Below are 19,680 nucleotides of genomic sequence, written 5' to 3' on the forward strand. Positions count from 1 at the left end.
TAGGCACCGTTCTTTACAGTGAAGAAGGAATGGGGTGATGATCAATGCAAAGTCAAATCCTTGCTTTCATTGATTTTACATTGTGTTGGAGGTTAGATTAATAATCAGAGTCAAAGGATAAATGAAAAGAAAGTTTCAGATAATGGTACATAAATACTGGTAGGAATTTAACACAGTAATAGGTTGCAGTGTGACTTAAAACCACCCATGTTCTGTCACATGGAGTCCCACACATTCTTTTGGTGTCTTTTTTGGTTCATTTGATTTTTAGGGAAATTAGTTAGACAAGATACCTTTTCCTTATCTTCTCCAAAGTAGAAAGTTACAAATAATAAATACATTAATTTATATAAAAATTATAATAATATTATGAAAGCACAATTTGAGTTTTAGTGATGTAAAGTACTGCATACTTCTCCCAAAATTTCATCCAAATGCCAATAAAGAAAACTGGCCCAAGAATCAGCTAGGGAATGGAGTGCCTTTTGCCAAGTGGAAGCCACAGGGGAAAATGCACATTTTCCTTATTGCATTATCATTATAGATATAGGCACTTCTTTTCCCTGATGAACCAATTTCCTGGAAGATGTTTCTGCTTAAGTCCTCATAATACTTCCTTCTCCCCATATTTATAAAGTTAAATCAACACCCTTCATGTTTCTCCTACTGGCACATTAATTCATTATTATGCCCCTCAACCCACAAGAGACTACTTTGCTTTATTTAGGGTTTATTAGTCAGGAATAGAGCACAGGGTGCAAATTAGGTCTTGCAAGTTCCAGCTGTCAGAAAAATCAGCCAGCTGTGATTGATTAATAGAAAAATGCATCTGATTTTGCAGTGCAAAACCCGGTTGCAATTGTTAATATGTTCTGTCAGCAGAACCTTCTCAGCTGACAATCTTTATGGAACAGCCATCTGTTTTTGAGGATTACAAATATTTTATCAAAATATTTATGACATGTTTCCTCTGAAAGATGATATCTTATCCCTTTCAATAGATAAATGCCTTGAAGGTAACTGCAAAGCTAAGTAGAGAGAAAAACTTAACTTTAAAATTTATCTCCGTCAAAAGCAAATCCATGCCCATTTTTCCCCTACTGTCATGGGGCTATTAAATTAATATCAGCTGGAGTTGGTTTCACTTTTATGCCCAGATTTAAAGTCAGCCTGAATGAAGGAATAGCTTACATTTAAATGGCTAATTTGAGGTTCAATTGCATCTTTCTCTTATCAATCGTGTGTGCCTATATAAAATATGTAGAATTAATGAACAATCCTAAATGAGAATTTGAAAATTAGGAGATATGTTTCTCAATTTGCTGGAGAATATATTAGTAGACTTTGAAGGAAAATGATTTTTCTCTTTCTGAAGGAAAGTTATATAAAGTACATTTACGTTTTTTAAGACGTTTGCGACAAGGTTAAGGTGAAAGAAACTTGGCTTCTACCTAAAGTTCTATAGCACTTGTTTGTTTTAGCCATTTTCCCCTGAGGTGAATACAGGAAAGTAAATTTTGAAAGAATTACAACAAACAGATATAAGCATTATACTTTGAGTCTTCTTTTAACCTTATGGAAAGTGAACTTCTAAATAGATAAGTATAATTAAATGGACTTTTTCTCAGAACTTGCATTGAGGTTTGACTTTTTCTTTGTTCAAAAACAAAGCACAAAACACAAAAAAGAAGCCTTAAACAAACCTGGTTTTGTTTCAGTTGATTTTTCCTAATATATATTGACATTTTACTTGAGTTAAAGATCAAAGATTAAGAAGCAATGTCCTTCATTGTGGATCAAATTTCTGCCTTAGGAAATTGGAAGTGGCTTTAGTTTGATGATTGTTTTTAGTTTATATATTTTTTCATTATATATATTTTTTTCACATTTCACAGATTAGCCCTGAAACTAGAATGAATTTTTCTACTTCTATGGAATTTCTTTGGGGATTAACATTGTTAGCATCTTTTTGTTTTTGTTTTTGTTTTTAATTATAAAAGCAGAGTATTACTTAAGGCTATGTATCATGAATATACATACCAACAGAGTTAACATGTAGTCTGATATATTTTAAAAATACTGTGTCAGAGTTTACAATTTGCTGAGACAATGCAGTGTTAGCAAGAAACAGAAGACAATATTGGTGAGTTTAACTAGTTGACGGTCTAGTGAGAAAGCCTGGCATGGATAATTAGAGACTGCATGAATTGAAGTTTGGATTTACATAGGCCTGGTTTGAATGTCAGCCCTGCTACATATTGGATTGTGATTTAGAACAACTTCCCTAACCTCTCTGAGATTTAGTACTACCTTGAGATGATTAGCATCAGCCGGAAAGTGTTGGGGCTGGAAATCAGTGAGGATGTGGAGATCACATGAGTGAAGTAACCAGCACAGTGATTGATACATAGAAACTAAATCAATGTCACTTCCCTGTTCTCATAGAGCAGGGACAACGTGGTGTTATCAAGGAGCTGCAAACAGAGAGATATAGTAACACAGAGTGAGGAGAGGTTAATTAAATTATAGAAATCTAGAAAGTTATAATTTGAACTAAAGAAATATTAAATGCACATGTAGTGCACAAAACATGTGAGGAGATGAATTTATATGCAATTCCTGTCCAATTTTGCTTGACCTCAATAAATTTCTAATTCCTTTCAGTTTTATTCAAAAATGCTACTACTATATGCTCAGTGGAGTCCCAGTTTCAGACAAAAAAGAAGGGCCTAATAAGTAAATGAAATTTAAATCCAATGGGAATAAGAGGGCAATTGAATTGAAATGAAAATTGCACTGAATATTATTCTATGTGATTGAAGTCAAACTCAATGTAATGCACTATAGGCTATGTTTTCCTTTGACATTATAAGGGCTGGATAATTTACTAAAAAAAAAAAAAAAATCAAATTGGTGCTTTTTTTCTTCATGTAACATAAGCAAGAATTTATGAAAATGTGTTTTGAAGTGAATATGGTATAAATATATATTGGTAGGAAAAGAGAGTAAAAGGATTTGCTGGCTGATAGCTAAAACAAAAGCAGGTGCCTGGGTGGCTCAGTTGGTTGAGTGGCTGACTTTTTTTTAGTTTGTTGACTTATTTTGAGAGAGAGAGTAGGGGAGGGGCAGAGAAAGAGGGAGAGAGACTCCCAAACAAGCTCTAAGCATGTTAAGCATCTTAAGCAGTTAAGCATGGCTTAAATTCATGAACCATGAAATCATGACCTGAGCTGAAACAAAGAGAGGCTTAACTAAGGCACCCAGGTGCCCCAGTGTCTGACTCTTGTTTTTGGCTCAGGTCATGATCCCAGGGTCGTGGGATCAAGCCCCACTTTGGCTCTATGCTGAGCATGGAGCCTACTTAAGAGTCTCTCTCTCTCCCTCTGCCCCTGTCCCCTCTTGCCCTCTCTCTCTCTCTAAAAAAGTAATAAATTTTTTTTTAAACAAAAGCAAAAACAGAAACTATTCTTTCATATAACTCTAGATAACCAAGCTATCAGGTTCTCTGTTACCATTATTAAGGCATATGTTTATTGATTCTGTGCCTTAGTTCCTCATCAAGGCTCCCCATGATTTGACTTTAACTTGGCTTCTTTCAGATAAATTGTTGACGATGGACAATAGGAACACCCGATGCCTAGCCTCACATGGTGCTTGTGGGTAATACCATGTATGTCCAGTCTTACTCTTCAAACACACCTACCCATGTGTATTTGACATCATTGTCTAATTCACTCAGTTTCCTTGTGATCACATCTTCAATCCTTAGAAATTTTATCCCAGCAAAATCAACTGACCTTTTTTTTAGTATCAGTTCTTGGTCGTGCCATAGACAGTCTTTGGGAAAACAGTCATTTAAAAAATAGATTGTTTTATTAGTAAATGAGAAAAGAGAATGAGTAGCTCCGCAAAGAGCAGGAATCTGTGTGAATGTCTTTGTGTCCGTGATAAAATATATGGCAGACACATTATCGTATTGAGAGAAGATAAGACCTATGTCTTTAGCTATCAGGAAAAAGTGGTATAAGTTGTCTTGTAGCAGTTTCTGAAAGTTTCAAGTTGAGATCGCATGCTATGAATATTAGAATGGAGAGATGATCAACATTTCTAGAAAGTGATGTCATTTTATTACTTAAAATAATCATTTTTTGCAGTCATTAAATTAATACAGTAGACTATTAAAAATACAAAAAAAAAATTTAAAGAGAAAGTCACCCACCAGTTCATCATCTAGAGGAAGAAAAAGTATATCACACATGCTCTCTCTGTTTTTTCTATACACATACATATGCATGCACATGCATCTAATCAAGCACATATATACAAATATAAATCTATTCCTGCACACATATAAACTTCATTTGTACCATATGGGCCATTGACTACCTACAGTTCTATATCTTTTTACTCAGTATACTGTGACTATTTTATTAAATAGACTTGAAAATAATAATGCCAACTAACTAATTCAACAGGTATTTTTTTCAGTAATTATTATGTGGCAGAGGCACATAACTTGTAGGTGAGTGAACTTCATCAGTGAAATAAAAGATAAACACATGATACCACCCACAAAAGAAGATCAATATCCCTGTTCTCCTAGAGCTTGTGTTTTAGAAGAAGATAGGCAATAAAAATTTTAAAAATAATAATAATTTGATTACATGTTATAGTAAAAAGATAGTTTGTGCTATAGAAACCATAAAGAAATATATGGCTCAGTGAACTAGACAGAGAGGGTTGTATTTTCAGTAGCTTTGGCAGGGCAGGCCTCCTTGAGAAAGTAAAATGTGAGAGACTTGATGGGGACAAAAAAAAAAAAAAAAAAAAAGGAGCCCTGGGAAGGTGGAAGAACGTTTCAGGCAGAATGCATGACCAGTATGTAGGTCCTCAGTGCATGGGCTCACTTCTCAGCATGTCTGGTGTTCTAGGAGTAGCTCAGAGGCTCCTAACCTGCAGAGGAAAGGGAGGAGGGTATTGTCGGCGAATGTTGGGTGGGAGATCCTGTATTGTGTTGTGAAGATTTTGTTGTTACTGTAAGTAAAATTTTTTTTTTAATTTTTTAACATTTATTTATTTTTGAGAGACAGAGAATGAGTGGGGGAGGGGCAGAGAGAGAGGAAGACACAGAAGCTGAAGCAGGCTCCAGACTCTGAGCTGTCGGAACAGAGCCCAACGCAGGGCCTGAACTGACAAACTGTGAGATCATAACCTGAGCGGAAGTCGGTGCTTAACCGAGTCACCCAGGCGCCCCAAAAATCTTAAGAGTGCAGGGCTGGCATCATGGGTGTGTGGCCACTATAGTCACACAAGGTTCCCGCTCAGAAAGATTCTGCATTCAGGTTTTGTTAAAAAACAGAATATGAGTAAATTTGAAGATCTGATTGGTTTTATGAAGTGATTCATGAATTGAGCAGCCTCTGGTGTGGCAAGTGAAGTGGAGCTCTGAGGAGTTGTACAAAATGGGAGGGTTTTACAGGAATGAAGGTGGGACAAGAAAGTATAGAGCAAAAGAGAAGGATTGTTTCCTGCAAGGTTACCTTAGTTGGAAGAGCAGGGACTCTTATCATGCAAATTCCCTCTTTTTTCCTTCGGGGGATGGAGAGGGCCCTTGTAACAGATTAGATCATTGACACAGATCTGAGAATTCCTGACTGAACCATTAAGACAAATTTCTGGGTGAGGTTAAAACTGTGATTAGATTAGATTAGATTAGATTAGATTAGATATTATTAAACCCTGGTCTGATGACTAGATCTACGTGATGCCATGTTGGGCATGTGGTTTTCTTTTTAACCCTTTTAGTGTAGTCACTGTTCTGAAACTTCTAATAATTTTATCTCTGAATTTGTGTTTTTAAGTGAAATCCTATGGGACAATGGGGGATTCTGCAGGAAGCCAGTACTTAAAGCTTCAGCTCATGGTAATGCCACTTGCTGTCCCCTCCTGAGTTCTCCAGGATGGGTACTCCACCCCTTGCTTTCTGGCCCTAGAATCCAAATCCTGAGATCTTAGCTACTCCTGCACTAACTAGACTGGGAGAAGTATGAATGTACCTGTATGTGTTCCAGGCAGGAAAGTACAGATATCCTCAAAGCAAACTGATTAACATTTAAAAAATATTTTCTAAACTGATGAAATGAAAAGCCTAAACAAACACCATGCATATTGCCAAATAAATCTAATTTTTAATGATTCTTGCTGTTTTACTGATCTCAGGCTTCCTCATTAGCACATCTAAAAATATCTTGAAAAGTATATGATTACCATCTTGATGGTAGGATTTCAGTGTATTAAAAAATATTTAGAACTTTACAAGAGCTAAAGGAACATGTTGAAATAAAAACAGGGCACTGGTCAGGAAGGAGATTATTAGTTATTCATTTGCAATGCAAATATCTCTCCCATTTGTGGAACACCCAGCAGATAGCACATTTACTGTTGATTGACTCTGGCTTTCACTTTTGCCAAACAGTGACAATTTAAGGAAAGGAAGAAAGCTAAAATAGCTTCCTTTTAAGGAGAGATAAGAAGACCTTGAATGACTTTATGACTTGAGTTGAATTTTTCCAACTTTTCAAAAGTCTCACTTTGCAAAACAGAAGGAACTTTTTTTCTCTTTGTTTTTTTTTTTTTTGTTTTTTTTTTTTTTTTTTTTACTCCCTCTTCTGTTCTTTCAAGGCACTTCCCTCAGCAGTGTAATAAGACCTTATATTAAAAATTCAATTTTTTTCCCTTTTTACTTGATAGAAACAGCTGTAAATGGCTCTAAGCTGAAAGTATTCTTGGAGACTTCATTTTGTTTAGTGATGTTTTGGCCGTGATGTCCCTGGCCAATAAGAGTCCATCTTTAGAGTGTGAAAGGTCTTGGTCTTATAAACCTCCTTATAAGTCATTCGTTACTTTGCACTGTGGTTTGCAGTTAAAAGTGAATTTGACAAGGCAACTTTTTTCAAGTTTCCAATAAATTTATTCAAAGCCAGAATGTATGATCCAAAGGTCAGAGTCAATCTGCCCAAGCTTGTCTTTAAGCTTCAGGAATTCATAAACCTAGAGCTGTTTATTTTTATATTTCTGAGGCAATATTTTGATTATGGTCCTAGGATAGACACATTTCCTTTCCTAAGAGAAGTATAGCAACTGTCTCCATTTTCTACTTCATGAAACTGCTATCTTTTTTTTTTTTTTTCATTAAAACCATTTTTCATGCTGCAGGCGGTGGCTCAAAATTGTGTTACAAAATCAGTGAATTCAATGGAGTAAGTATCCAAAATAATAACAATAAGCTAAAATATAATACAGATGCATTATACACAATAAGACAGACACATTTATTACACATAATGAAAGTAAGTGTTGTGACACTTTCTTTTCTTTGTGTGTGAGGGTGTGGGTGCGTGCATGTGTGTCAGTGTGAGAATGTGTGTCTGTGTGAGAGTGTGGACAGATCCCAGACCTGTTTTGGAAGCATAAGCAGTACCATAGTTGTATTAGTTGCATTATTAATTTAGCTCCATGTTCGCTTTCGTTCCCCACTTAATTATGTTTTATGCACATCTTAACCTCATGCATGATCAATCATTAACTTTGTCTTTTTACCCCTGCTTCCTGTTTATCCACCTGTTGCAGAAACCTGATGTATCTAATCATTACCAGGTCCCAAAGAGCACCTCATTGTCTAGAAGAATGCTTACCTCCAGATTGTTTCAAGCCCTCTGTCCCCATGCTCAAGATTTCAAGAACACCCTTACCCTCCTCTCATGTAGTATATAAGCTGCCTCTAGGTTCAGTAGGGCAAGGCCACCTTGGGAATGATCCCCTGCCTTCTTGTTGAGCTGCCCTTCTGATAATAAAGTTTTCTTTGCTTCAGAACTGGTGTCTCAGACGTAGGCTTACTGCACATTAGGTACATGTACAAGTTTGGGTTTGGTAACATCTTGTATGCAAAATAAATAAATAAATAAATAAATAAGTTTTATTTATTTATTTAGAGAGACAGAGACCACGTGAGCAGAGGAGGGGCAGAGAGAGAGAGAGAGAGAATCCCAAGCAGGCTCTGCGTTGTCAGTGGAGAGCATGACGTGGGGCTTGAACTCAAGAAACTGTGAGATCATGACTTGAGCCGAAATCAAGAGTCAGAAGCTTAACTGACTGAGCCACCCAGATACCCAAAAAATATATTCTTTCCTATGTTTCTGTCCCAGTTGGTTAATAAATTACCCCAACTAAGTGGCTTAAAGCAACAGTAATCATTATCTACTTCTTACAAATGTTATAATCAGGAATTCAGAGAGACTATAACTTACCTCCACCTGAGGATGTCTGTGGTCTCAGCTTGAAGACTTCAAGATTGAAGCCCTCTCTTACCTAAAGATCCATTTACTCTCATGTCTTATACTTGATGCTTGGATGTCCTAATGGTCTAGTTTGAAATGTCAGCCAGAAAACCTATGTGTGTCCTCTCCATGTGACCAGGGTTTCATCACCAGCAGGTGGCTGGGTTCCAAGGGTGACCATCGCAATAGATTGAGAGACAAGAGCAGCATCACTTTTAATTGTTGAGCCTCAAAGTCAGAAAGTAATGCAGTGCCCTTCCTATACATTGTATTAGCTACCATAGTTATAAAGATCAAGTAAGGTTCAGGGGACTGAATGTGCACCCCACATCTCCAATGAAGAATGGCAATGTTACCTATAAAAAAGAGCATCAGGGTCAAAAAATATATATATGTATGGCCATCTCGAAAACTATAATTTGTTGCCAGAGTGTTACAATAAAAAATTGGAGGAGTGCCTGGGTGGCTCAGTTAAGCGTCTGACTTTGGCTCAGGTCATGATCTCACGGTTTGTGGTTCAAGCCCCGCATTGTGTTCTGTGCTGACAGCTCAGAGCCTGGGAGCCTGCTTCAGATTCTGTGTGTGTCTCTCTCTCTGCCCTTCACCTGCTCATGCTCTGTCTCTCTCTCTCTCTCTCTCTCAAAAATAAATTAACTTTAAATTTTTTTTTAAAAAATTGGAAACAACTTGGTCCTTGGTCGCACCCTTTGGTCTATGTTGAATATTTTATAAGATATGAAGAGACAATCTTGAAGGAATTCCTCACGACCCCTAATAAACACTCATGACCACTAATGCAGAAGACACAGTGGGAAAACAGTTTGAATTAGGGAAAAGGGGCAGTGTGTTGAGCATCACAGAGTCTCAAGTCTTAGGAGATACATGCTGGTCAGAATGGACTTGGCATTTTGTTTCCTCTCTCTGTCTCTCTCTCTCTGTCTCTCTCTCTCTCTGTCTCTCTCTCTTTTAAATGGTGCACTTCATATAATTGTGTAATGGGAAGAGTTTCAAATTTTAAATTAATTTTATGTAATTTTATTAATTAACTACTTGTTCAACTCCAGGCATTATTCTAGATACTGGAGTAAATATTTAGCCCAATAAAAGAAGATAGTGGCTCTTAGTGAAAATACAGTTTAATAAGAAAATATATATAACAATGCCATTTCAATTGGCTATATTCCAAGCTAAATTGGGATAATTGCAGAGTGCTGTAGGATTCAGAGAAAAAATATGACTGATTCTGGTTGGTGGGTTGGCAAAGGCTTTTTTGAATTGCACCTTGATGTGTTCCTGATGCTAAGTTATTGGTACAATGATTATAAGCTATGTTACCTTAGTCCCATGGAAAAATAGTACATTAGAAGATGTCAGAGTTGAAATAGAGCTAGCAAGTCTATTAGATTTAGGAATGGGCTAATTCTCATATTGGTTAAGAGTCTGGTTCGAATTCTTATTGTACCATGGGTGATCTTGTACATTTGGTCAACTACTGAACCTCTCTATGCTTCAGGGTTTTGCCTGCAAAAAAAAAAAATTAGCAACCTCCACAATCATAATATTGTCATGAAGATTAAAAGAAATTGTATTTGTGAAATGATTATGATAGTGTCCGACTCTTAAACACTCAAGAAACATCTGCCACTATTACCAGTGTTGGTTTCATTGTTCATAATATTGTTATAGATGGAAGGAAATTTTGTGTAGTATATCTAAACGAAACTTGTTTAGCATAAGTTAAGCTAAGGATGTAGTCATTTCAGATATCATCATCATTAAAATACAAATGGAATAAGAGCCATAAACAAAGCCAATCACTTTGAATTGCTGTGCTTCATTCTCATTATAGCACTTAGCACAATAAATACTGTGTTATCCATTTTTATTACTTGTTTATTCACGATTTCCTTGTGCCTTTATCAGTAAGGTTTCAGCCAGAGAAGCAGAACCACTAGGAGATATTTACAATAAATTTCTTTATGTAAATTTATAATTTGCTAACAAGATAGGGGGTAGGTAGTCAAGTCTGAATTCTTGCTGGTAAGGCAAGCCTTCAGCAAAGGCAGGCTAGAACTTTGAGCTCTTCAGGGGGGCTGAATCTGCTATCCATAAAGTTCTTTTTTTTTTTCTTAATTAAAAAATTAATTGAAGGGGCGCCTGGTTGGCTCAGTTGGGTAAGCATCTGATTCTTGATTTTGGCTCAGGCCATGATCTCACAGTTTGTGGGATCAAGCCCTATGTTAGGCTCTGTGCTGACAGTTTGGAGCCTGCTTGGAATTCTCTCTCCCTCTCTCTCTGCCCCTCCCCACACTCACACATGCATTCTCTCTCTTTCTCTCTCTCAAAGTAAACTTAAAAAAATAATTGCGATAGATTTGACATATAACTGTATAAATTTAAGATATTCAGTGCGTTAATTTGATAGATTGAAGCCCTGTGATTTCCTTTGTAGCATCAATAATTAGCACTATTATTCACTATGGCCAAGATACAGAAACAGCCTGTGTCTGTCAACAGATTATATATGGTATATATATTATCTAGGGTTATCTCTCTTGCTTAAGTAAAGTTTTGTAACAATGTGACCTTGATCATATATATAAAATATATTCACCTAAACACCTGTATTAGTGATTGATTGAACACCTGGACACTGCAGGCACACCAAGCTGACCCATCAAAAGACCATCACAGCACCTGATTATTTTGTCTGTCATGTGTCTGATTCTATCCTCACCACCTATAATATTGCCCTGGCTAAGGCAGAAACTCAAATATATTTGTTAAATGAATAGAGAAATACACACACATGTATATGTATAGGTATAGGTATATGTATATGTATGTGTATATATAGTCATGCTATATAACATTTAATAGGCCTTGAAAATGACTTTGAAACATGCCCTGTAATGCAAACCAGAAAATATGTTTAGGTCAGATGATAATTTTATGAAATTTTTTCTGAGAAAAATTCTGTTAGCATTATAGAACACTTATTAATAATGAGAGATGACCTCCAGGAAGAACCATCAGCAGGATGTTGTATTTATGTAGGTGAGAGAAAATGGTTCTCCAAATCGGGCAACAGAACAAATGGGAATATAGGACATAATTAACAGAATTCGGAAAAAGACAAGACTTCGCTGCAGAAAAAGCAAAAAGAATCTTCAGCCAATAACTGTTGCTTCTTATAGGAAGGTTATGGACTAGGAATATACAAGTAATAATTTCTTCAAGTAAAATGACACATGAAATAAATTCTCAAGTTGTAGCACCGTGAAAAGGTGCTATTGGACAGAAATAGAACTATCTATTATTTCATGACTGTTAGTTATAAGCAAACATGTAGTTTTAGTGGGAAATGTAGGAGTGCAATGAATAGATAACTCATCAATGTGCATGTTGGTAATATATTTTACATGTATGGATGTCAGAACTTAGCATCACTGGCCTTATTGGTGAGTGATCACTCTGTTGAGGTATTAGACAACTTTTAAAGAATATTGAGATGTTATTGGTATTTCCATGTTCTTCTCTTCTGATGTTTTTGTAATTGCTGCAGCTGTTTGTTCTCATTTAGTTAATATTTAACTGCACTCTGTTCTGAGATTGTTAAAGCTAAAGACGCAATTAAAACAATCAGAAGAGGGGTGCCTGGGTGGCTCAGTCGGTTAAGCATCTGACTTCGGCTCAGGTTGCTGACAGCCCAGAACCCGGAGCCTGCTTTGGATTCTGTGTCTTCTCTCTCTCTCTCTCTCTCTCTCTACCCCTCCCCTGCTTGCACTGTGTTTCTCAAAAATGAATAAATGTTAAAAAAAATAAGAACAATAAAAGAATAATTACTACAACCATAGAATGTAGTGATGTGTTATAGTAACATTGTGTTTTTTAAAGATTCTTTTGTATATTTCTATACCTATTTTCCTCCCATTAGAAACCAGTATATCTGTTCTTACAAGAACCATAGAATGACAATATAAACTGTTATCTTGTAGAATGCCATTATTTATGGTAAGTAAAGTATTAAATAAGTTGGAAAACATAGGATCAAATAAATTTTTATAGATTTATTTTATTGCAAGACTTTTCATGGTTTATAACATACAAATGTTCATCCTGAGTTTTCAGGGTAAAGCAAATAGTATAGAACATTTGCTAACCTTATTTGACTAAATTACCTTTCTATATTTTGACATTTGAATAGTGGGGTAAAAAGTTATCTCTAGAAGCTTGGCTTCTAGTTAAAGATGGCTTACAAAACATACGTAGCTACTGCTCCTCCCTCTTATGTCTCGTTGAAAGGATCGAATACATATAAAAATAATATGGATCAGATACTGATAGTATAATAAGAATTTCCTAGACGATATAATAGAATAGGAGAGAATAATAGGAATTTCCTAGATGATATAAGACATGTTAGGATCACATTGAAGAAAATTTCAACTAGAAAGCAGACATCTTATGTAGAGAACTACCAAAAACAAAACAAAGAGAGAGAGAGAGAGAGAGAGAGAGAGAGCCACCAAAAACAAAAATAAAACCAAAAGAAAAAAATATATGTATTTTCCTAGCGGATAGCCACAATATTGAGAGATCAGGTTTGTGTGTACAGGGGATGGGATGAACATTAAGTAATTAAGAATTAATTAAAAATCTAGTCTCTTATCCCTAAAGCAACTAAAATAAAAATATTTTCCTTCAAGGTAAATCTGTGATTGAATTTAGAAAACAGAAATGTCAGGAACACAGAAACTGTGCTACATACTAGATGTATAAAGAGTTTAAAATAGAGGAAGGGGCTTACATGCATTTTGGAAGAGATGAGGAATACAGGTCATGGAAGATGGTTCCAGAAGTCACCATTTGATACTGAGGATCTATCTCAGCTTGCATCATCACAGAATGACTCTTAAAAAAAAATCCTGAAACTTGTGTCAATTCTCAAGAATCTCTGAGAAGTTCTCAGATCTTACTCTACCACAGGCTACAATGATTCTCAAGAACTTACTGGGATGTTGCTGAGATTGTCTCTATGTGTCTGGCTGCCACCACCTCTGGAGAATAATGGAATCTATATTATTCCAGCTGCCTTGCCAGTCTTGAGCAAGCTCCTATGATTGGCAAACTCTGACTGAGAAGCATACGGGAATGGAAATTCTGTGAAATATTTTTCTAAAGCATAGAAGGTAGCAGCATTCTGCCAAATTAGCAACAGGATCCTGCAAGACACAATCAAGTGATTGTCCAAATAAAATTTGGGTTGTTGATACAAGAGATTCATAGAGCAGATTCCAGGAGTTGAATTATACAAAATAGCTTAGAACAACCCTCAAGGAACCAAGAGAAAACCATACTAAGGATAAGCAACTACATTCCAGGAAAAGCATGTTTCCGTATTTCTTTTTTTTTTTTTTTTTAATTTTTTTTTTCAACGTTTTTTATTTATTTTTGGGACAGAGAGAGACAGAGCATGAACGGGGGAGGGGCAGAGAGAGAGGGAGACACAGAATCGGAAACAGGCTCCAGGCTCCGAGCCATCAGGCCAGAGCCTGACGCGGGGCTCGAACTCACAGACCGCGAGATCGTGACCTGGCTGAAGTCGGACGCTTAACCGACTGCGCCACCCAGGCACCCCGCATGTTTCCGTATTTCTATTCATTACCTCCAATATCTGTACCAACTCTGGTGCCAGACTTTTCTAATAAGAACCTAAGAAAACTAGCAGTTAACTAGTTTTCTGTTAGTTAAGTGTTGGACTGAGGAAATGCAGTATAGATATCAATACTGTATTGGGATTCTCCAGAGAAACAGAAGCCATAGGATATTTAGGATATTTGTATATGTTTGTATATGTATGTGTGTGTATGTATATATACACACACATACAGATGTATATTCACACATATGTATATATATACTATACATACGTGTTTGTGTGTATATATATATTTACATATTTATATACACATTATATATACAATACAATATATATATATTAAAAGTTGGCTAATACCAATATGGGAACTAAGAAGTCCAATGATCTGATATCTACAAGCTAAAAATCCCAGAAATCCAATGGTATAAATTCAGTCTGAGTCAGAAAGCCTGAGAAGTAGGAGAACTGATGTATAAATCCCAGTCCAAGAGCAGAAGACAAGATGAGATGTCCCAGTTCAAGTGTTGAGATAAAAAAAGGACTCACGTGAATTCCTCCTTTCTCCAACATTTTTCTGTTAAGTCCTTCAACAGATCAGATGCAGCCCACCCACATTGGGGATGGAAATCTGATTTTACTGAGCCTACTGATTGCCCACTGATTGCTAATCTCATCCAGAAACACCATTGTAGACACACCAAGAAATAATGTTTAATCTAGATACCCTGTGGCCAAGCAAGTTGACATAAAATTAGCCACTGTGCATGCAAATGAGTTGTAAACAACAATGATCATGTATTTTAGGAAAACTAAGGCAATGAGAGTAATTTCTTAAAAAAAAAAGAAAGAAAGAACATCCCTTGAGGAAATAGTTCATATCTGTAAAGAAAATATAAAATGTTTAAAAGTTGATTGCAGGGGCACCTTGGGTGGCTCAGTCAATTGAGTGTGGGACTCTTGATTTCGGCTCAGGTCATGATATCAAGTAGTGACATTGAGTCCTGCATCAGGCTCTGTACTGACACCATGCGTAGCTTACTTGGGATTCTCTCTCCCCCTCACTCTCTGCCCCTCCCCTACTCATGCATACCTGCTGGCATGTGTTTCCTCTCTCAAAATAAACTTTAAGAAATAAATAAATAAAATAAATTACTTGTAAATTGTATCTTCACCAAAATTAGCAATAATGTTATAAATAAAGGCATATTTCCTATAAGAAAAAATTACAATGTAACAACTATTTAATTACCAATTACTATTTGAATTACTATTTAATAACAGCTAGTTAGTGATATTAACCAGTTTGATATTATAAATATTATAAAATATAATGTAAGGTTAATAATATAAAACAATATACTATTTAATATATTTAATACCATAACATTTAATATTATAAAATATAGCTTAATTTTATAAAATAATATATGATTTAGTAATATTTTAAATTACTACTTAATAATTATCTCAAAATAAATTAATCAACAAATAGTGGATAGAATGAAAGAAAAGAATGGTTAAAGATTAGATTACTAAAATAAGAAATTTGGGGCACCTGGGTGGCTCAGTCAGTAAGTATCTGACTCTTGATTTCAGTTCAGGTCATGATCTCATGATGGTGAAACTGAGCTTGTTTCAGGCTCTGCACTAGGTGTGGAACCTGCTTAAAATTCTCTTTTTTCTTCTCTCAAAAAATAAAATAAAATAGGAAACTGAATATAAAATGAAACATACAATGACAAGGAATTAAATGAAATACAAGATTACATTTAAGAAGAAAGCAAATGAAGAAAGAAATGATTAATGGGAGGGGGAAAAACCAGAAAACTTTCTCTACTTAATCATTTAAATATTCATGGTCAAAGTTCCACCAAATACCAAGCAGAATAATCCTAAAGTTTCATATGTGGACATACACTGCTAACATTTCTTAACTAGAAGAATAAAAGGTCTAAGGAAGCAAAAGCACATTACATATTTATATAAAAGTCATATTATACTGGCATGACACATTTAAACTCTAATATGGTAGAAAGTAGTGAAACAAGCTTTTAAAAAGTTATAAAAAAATAAAAGTGATTTTCCCAAATTCACCCAACTATGTAGTGGGTTCAAAACTGGTTTGCTATTGGGGCATGTGGGTGGCTCAGTCAGTTAAGTGACCGACTTCGGCCCAGGTCATAATCTCATAGTTTGTGGGTTCAAGCCCCACGTTGGGCTCTGTGCTGACAGCTCAGAACCTGGAGTCTGCTTCCAGATTCTGTGTCTCCCTCTCTCTCTGCCCCTCCCACACTTGCAGTTTCCCTCTCTTTCTCAAAATAAATGAACATTAAAAACTAAAAAAATAAACTGGTTTGCTATTAGAATCTATTTTATATATATATATATATGAATGTGTATGAATATATATATATATAAGAGTAGTGGTAAGAATCTGTTATAATAATAATTATTAATGCCTGAGAGGTGACAGCAAAATTATTGCAAGATCAGATAGTACAATAATATTATAATCATACTATCTTTTGGACATGTCAAGAAAGATTAAATGTGTTTGGTGCATTTGATAGCTAGCTAGCCATCATCTATCTTTCTAATCTATCTGAAAGTTTTTTGTCAGTGAGGATTAAATTGTTAAATAATTTGCAAATTGAAAGTGATTAGTTTCAGTAAAATGGTAAGTGACATTGACAGATAAATGAAATACTTGTCCTATTTTATTTTTCAGTAAAATTAAACATAACTAAAATTATATAAGTTTATCAGCACCTTTGTCCTGAACTGACAAAACAGAAAACTCTTAGACTTAGCATCAATTTTATAATATAAAGTAAGACGGTAACACAGAGGGACAATTTTTGTTATCTTATTTGATTCCCTATTACATTGTTTTATTTTCCAAGTGTCCATGCTATTAACTAAGTCCAGAGGTACAGTCTGTATATGGAAACTTTTAGCAACTCACAAATAATATAAGCAGAGGTGGGAGAAGGGAATTATTTAGTCCTTAGGTTTGTGTTTAGCAGGACAATTTTATTAGTACTTCTTTCTTGTCAAAGAATAACCAAAAAACAAGCAGTGGGGGTGAGGAGCAGTGCTTCTGAAACAGTAGTTCAGAGACAAAGGTGGCGTTCAAATAATAGCAACAGTGCTAGCAATACTTGAAGAAAGAAAAAAAAAAGCAATAGCTAAGTAATAATTGATATTGTAAATGTCAAAAATGTCTCCAAAAACTACATTTTTTTACTGACTTTGGCAAAAATAAAAGATTCTGTCATTTTCCAATTTTTTAACGAAAGGTGTATTTAGCCTTTGTGCAAATCCACAAATAACAAAAGGCTGTTTATTCTTCCTCCACAGTCACACATGTGACTCACCATTATGACACATGTCCTGTTTGCAGAGGATATGCTGGCTGTCTTCTGATTTGCATTCTTTTTGTGATTAATGGCAGGGCAGTTCAGTCTCCTTGAAGGCCACTTTGGGATGGGATAATGTTTCCTTCAGACAAAACCATAGCCTGCTGCTCAGGGAAACCTGGGCTGCTGGCTGAGTTAAATGGGCTTAGGTGTTCTGTAGATTTGTTTTTTAGCAATAACATAGAAATAATGACTCCTATTCACATGTGATTTGAAAATTACTGTGGTCTACTATCACATGTATGCATGTTTCCTCCACCGGAGCATGTATGTTCCTGTACAGCTATAGCCTATTTAACTGACTTTTAAGATAGAACATTAACCGAAGCACGGATATTTGTCTGTATTACACAGCACTGTATTCTCACCATTTTGTTGTTCATTGATTTAGTGCTCAGAGGCATTCCATTCTTACCAAGGACAGCATTCAGTGCTAGAGATAGAACTTGGGAGACAAGCAAAATCCCTCCTCTCATGGTTCTTACATTTAAGTAGTGATGATACATTTTTTAATAAAAAATATTTACAAGTTTAAAATGAGTAAAATACATACAAGCCTCCTGAGAGCTAAAGATCTGTAGGTAGGCTAACCTCCTCATGAAAGGAGAATTGGAGCCATGACCAATAACACCAATGCCCAAATTCTCTAAATGATTATACTGAAGACAGGATACCACAGCACATACCTGACACAGGATTTAGAATTCCAAATGATTTAATTCAAATTATTCAATATGTTCTTATAGGGATGCATGCAGTATTCCCCTCCAAGCACGTGTGTGTGTGTGTGTGCGTGTGTGTGTGTGTGCGCGCGCGCGCGCGCGCGCTGGTGGGAGGTATTATGCAGGCCAGGGTAGCAGTCTCATTAAAATCTTTGATTATGGACTTGGGTTTGACTATCTATTCTAAAAGATATTTGCAAGATCGCTTTATATCATGTCTTCAACCTCTCTAAAACCTGTTTTCTTATCTGTAAAACGGGGTGGATAAAAGTAATTCTGATAATTAGATGACATAAAGCTTAGCGTATTTTTTGGTATATAATAAAATTGACTGTGGATACTTACTATAACAGCGACTAGTAGTTTTGTTCAAACATTTGTGCCGTGTACTAACCAATTTCCCCTCAAGAATATCACTCCATTCTCAGCCCTTTCAAATGCATCGGTACTTGCTTGTGGTAGTTTGTGAAAGCTTGCCCATTGGCATCATTTTTCCACAACTTTGGGAATATAATTTTGTCCAAGTCGATGTGTGTTCTCGTCTCAACCAGCTCGTTTCATGTGTATAATATTACTTGCATCAGTGGTTTGGATTATCCAACTTGTGCTGGAGAATGATATGGGTGTACCAGACCCTCTCCTTCTCCTCTTGACACATAGTGAGGCAAGTGTTCTCATCTTCCTGGCACTCAGGTAGGGGCACACTGCTGGATCCCGGCCACTGTAGTGCAGCACAGTGATGTATGCTACCTCCAGACCTTGAACATAAAAAAAAAAAAATAAAAAAATAAAAAAACTCACTCTGATCGTTTCATAATATATACAAATATGAAATCATTATGTTGTATACCCAAAACTAATATAATGTCATATATCATTTATATCTCAACACACACACACACACACACACACACACACACACACACACACACACAATCTGTCTGTCTTCCCTTTACCCCTAGTTGGATTTGGAAGATGAAGTGCAGGTCAACTGTGCCCTAGGTGGTGCCTAGAAGGACACATTCCTGGTCCTTGTATGATTGCATGAGCAGATCCCCTTCTCCTTTCTATACTCATTGGCCATGAACGATTTCTTTCTGTTAAACCGTGAAAATTTTGGAGTTGTCTCCATTTTGGGGTTTATATCTACAAGTAACCTACTCTATGTTATTTCTCTATTGAAAAGGAAAGGGATTCATTGTGTATGTGTGTGCGTGCACGTCTGCGTGTATGAGAGCAACAGAGAGACAGAGATAAAGATGGAGACACAGAGAGAAAGAGATTGTAAGCAGTAAGGAGAATCTGATTTTTTTTTCCATGGCAGTCACAATAATTTCTGTGGGCATATACCTGGCAGTAAGGTAACAATCAGATGTAAAATATCACCACAGTAGAGACAGCATCCATAAGGAAGAGGAGAACACAAGGAGGAAAAAGGAACCAGAGACATATTTCAAAATTTGTTTTATATATATATATATATATATATATATATATATATGTTGATATATATATGTTGATATATATATGTTGAACATATA

The sequence above is a fragment of the Panthera tigris genome, chromosome D1 (assembly GCF_018350195.1).
Source record: "Panthera tigris isolate Pti1 chromosome D1, P.tigris_Pti1_mat1.1, whole genome shotgun sequence".
NCBI lineage: Eukaryota > Metazoa > Chordata > Mammalia > Carnivora > Felidae > Panthera > Panthera tigris.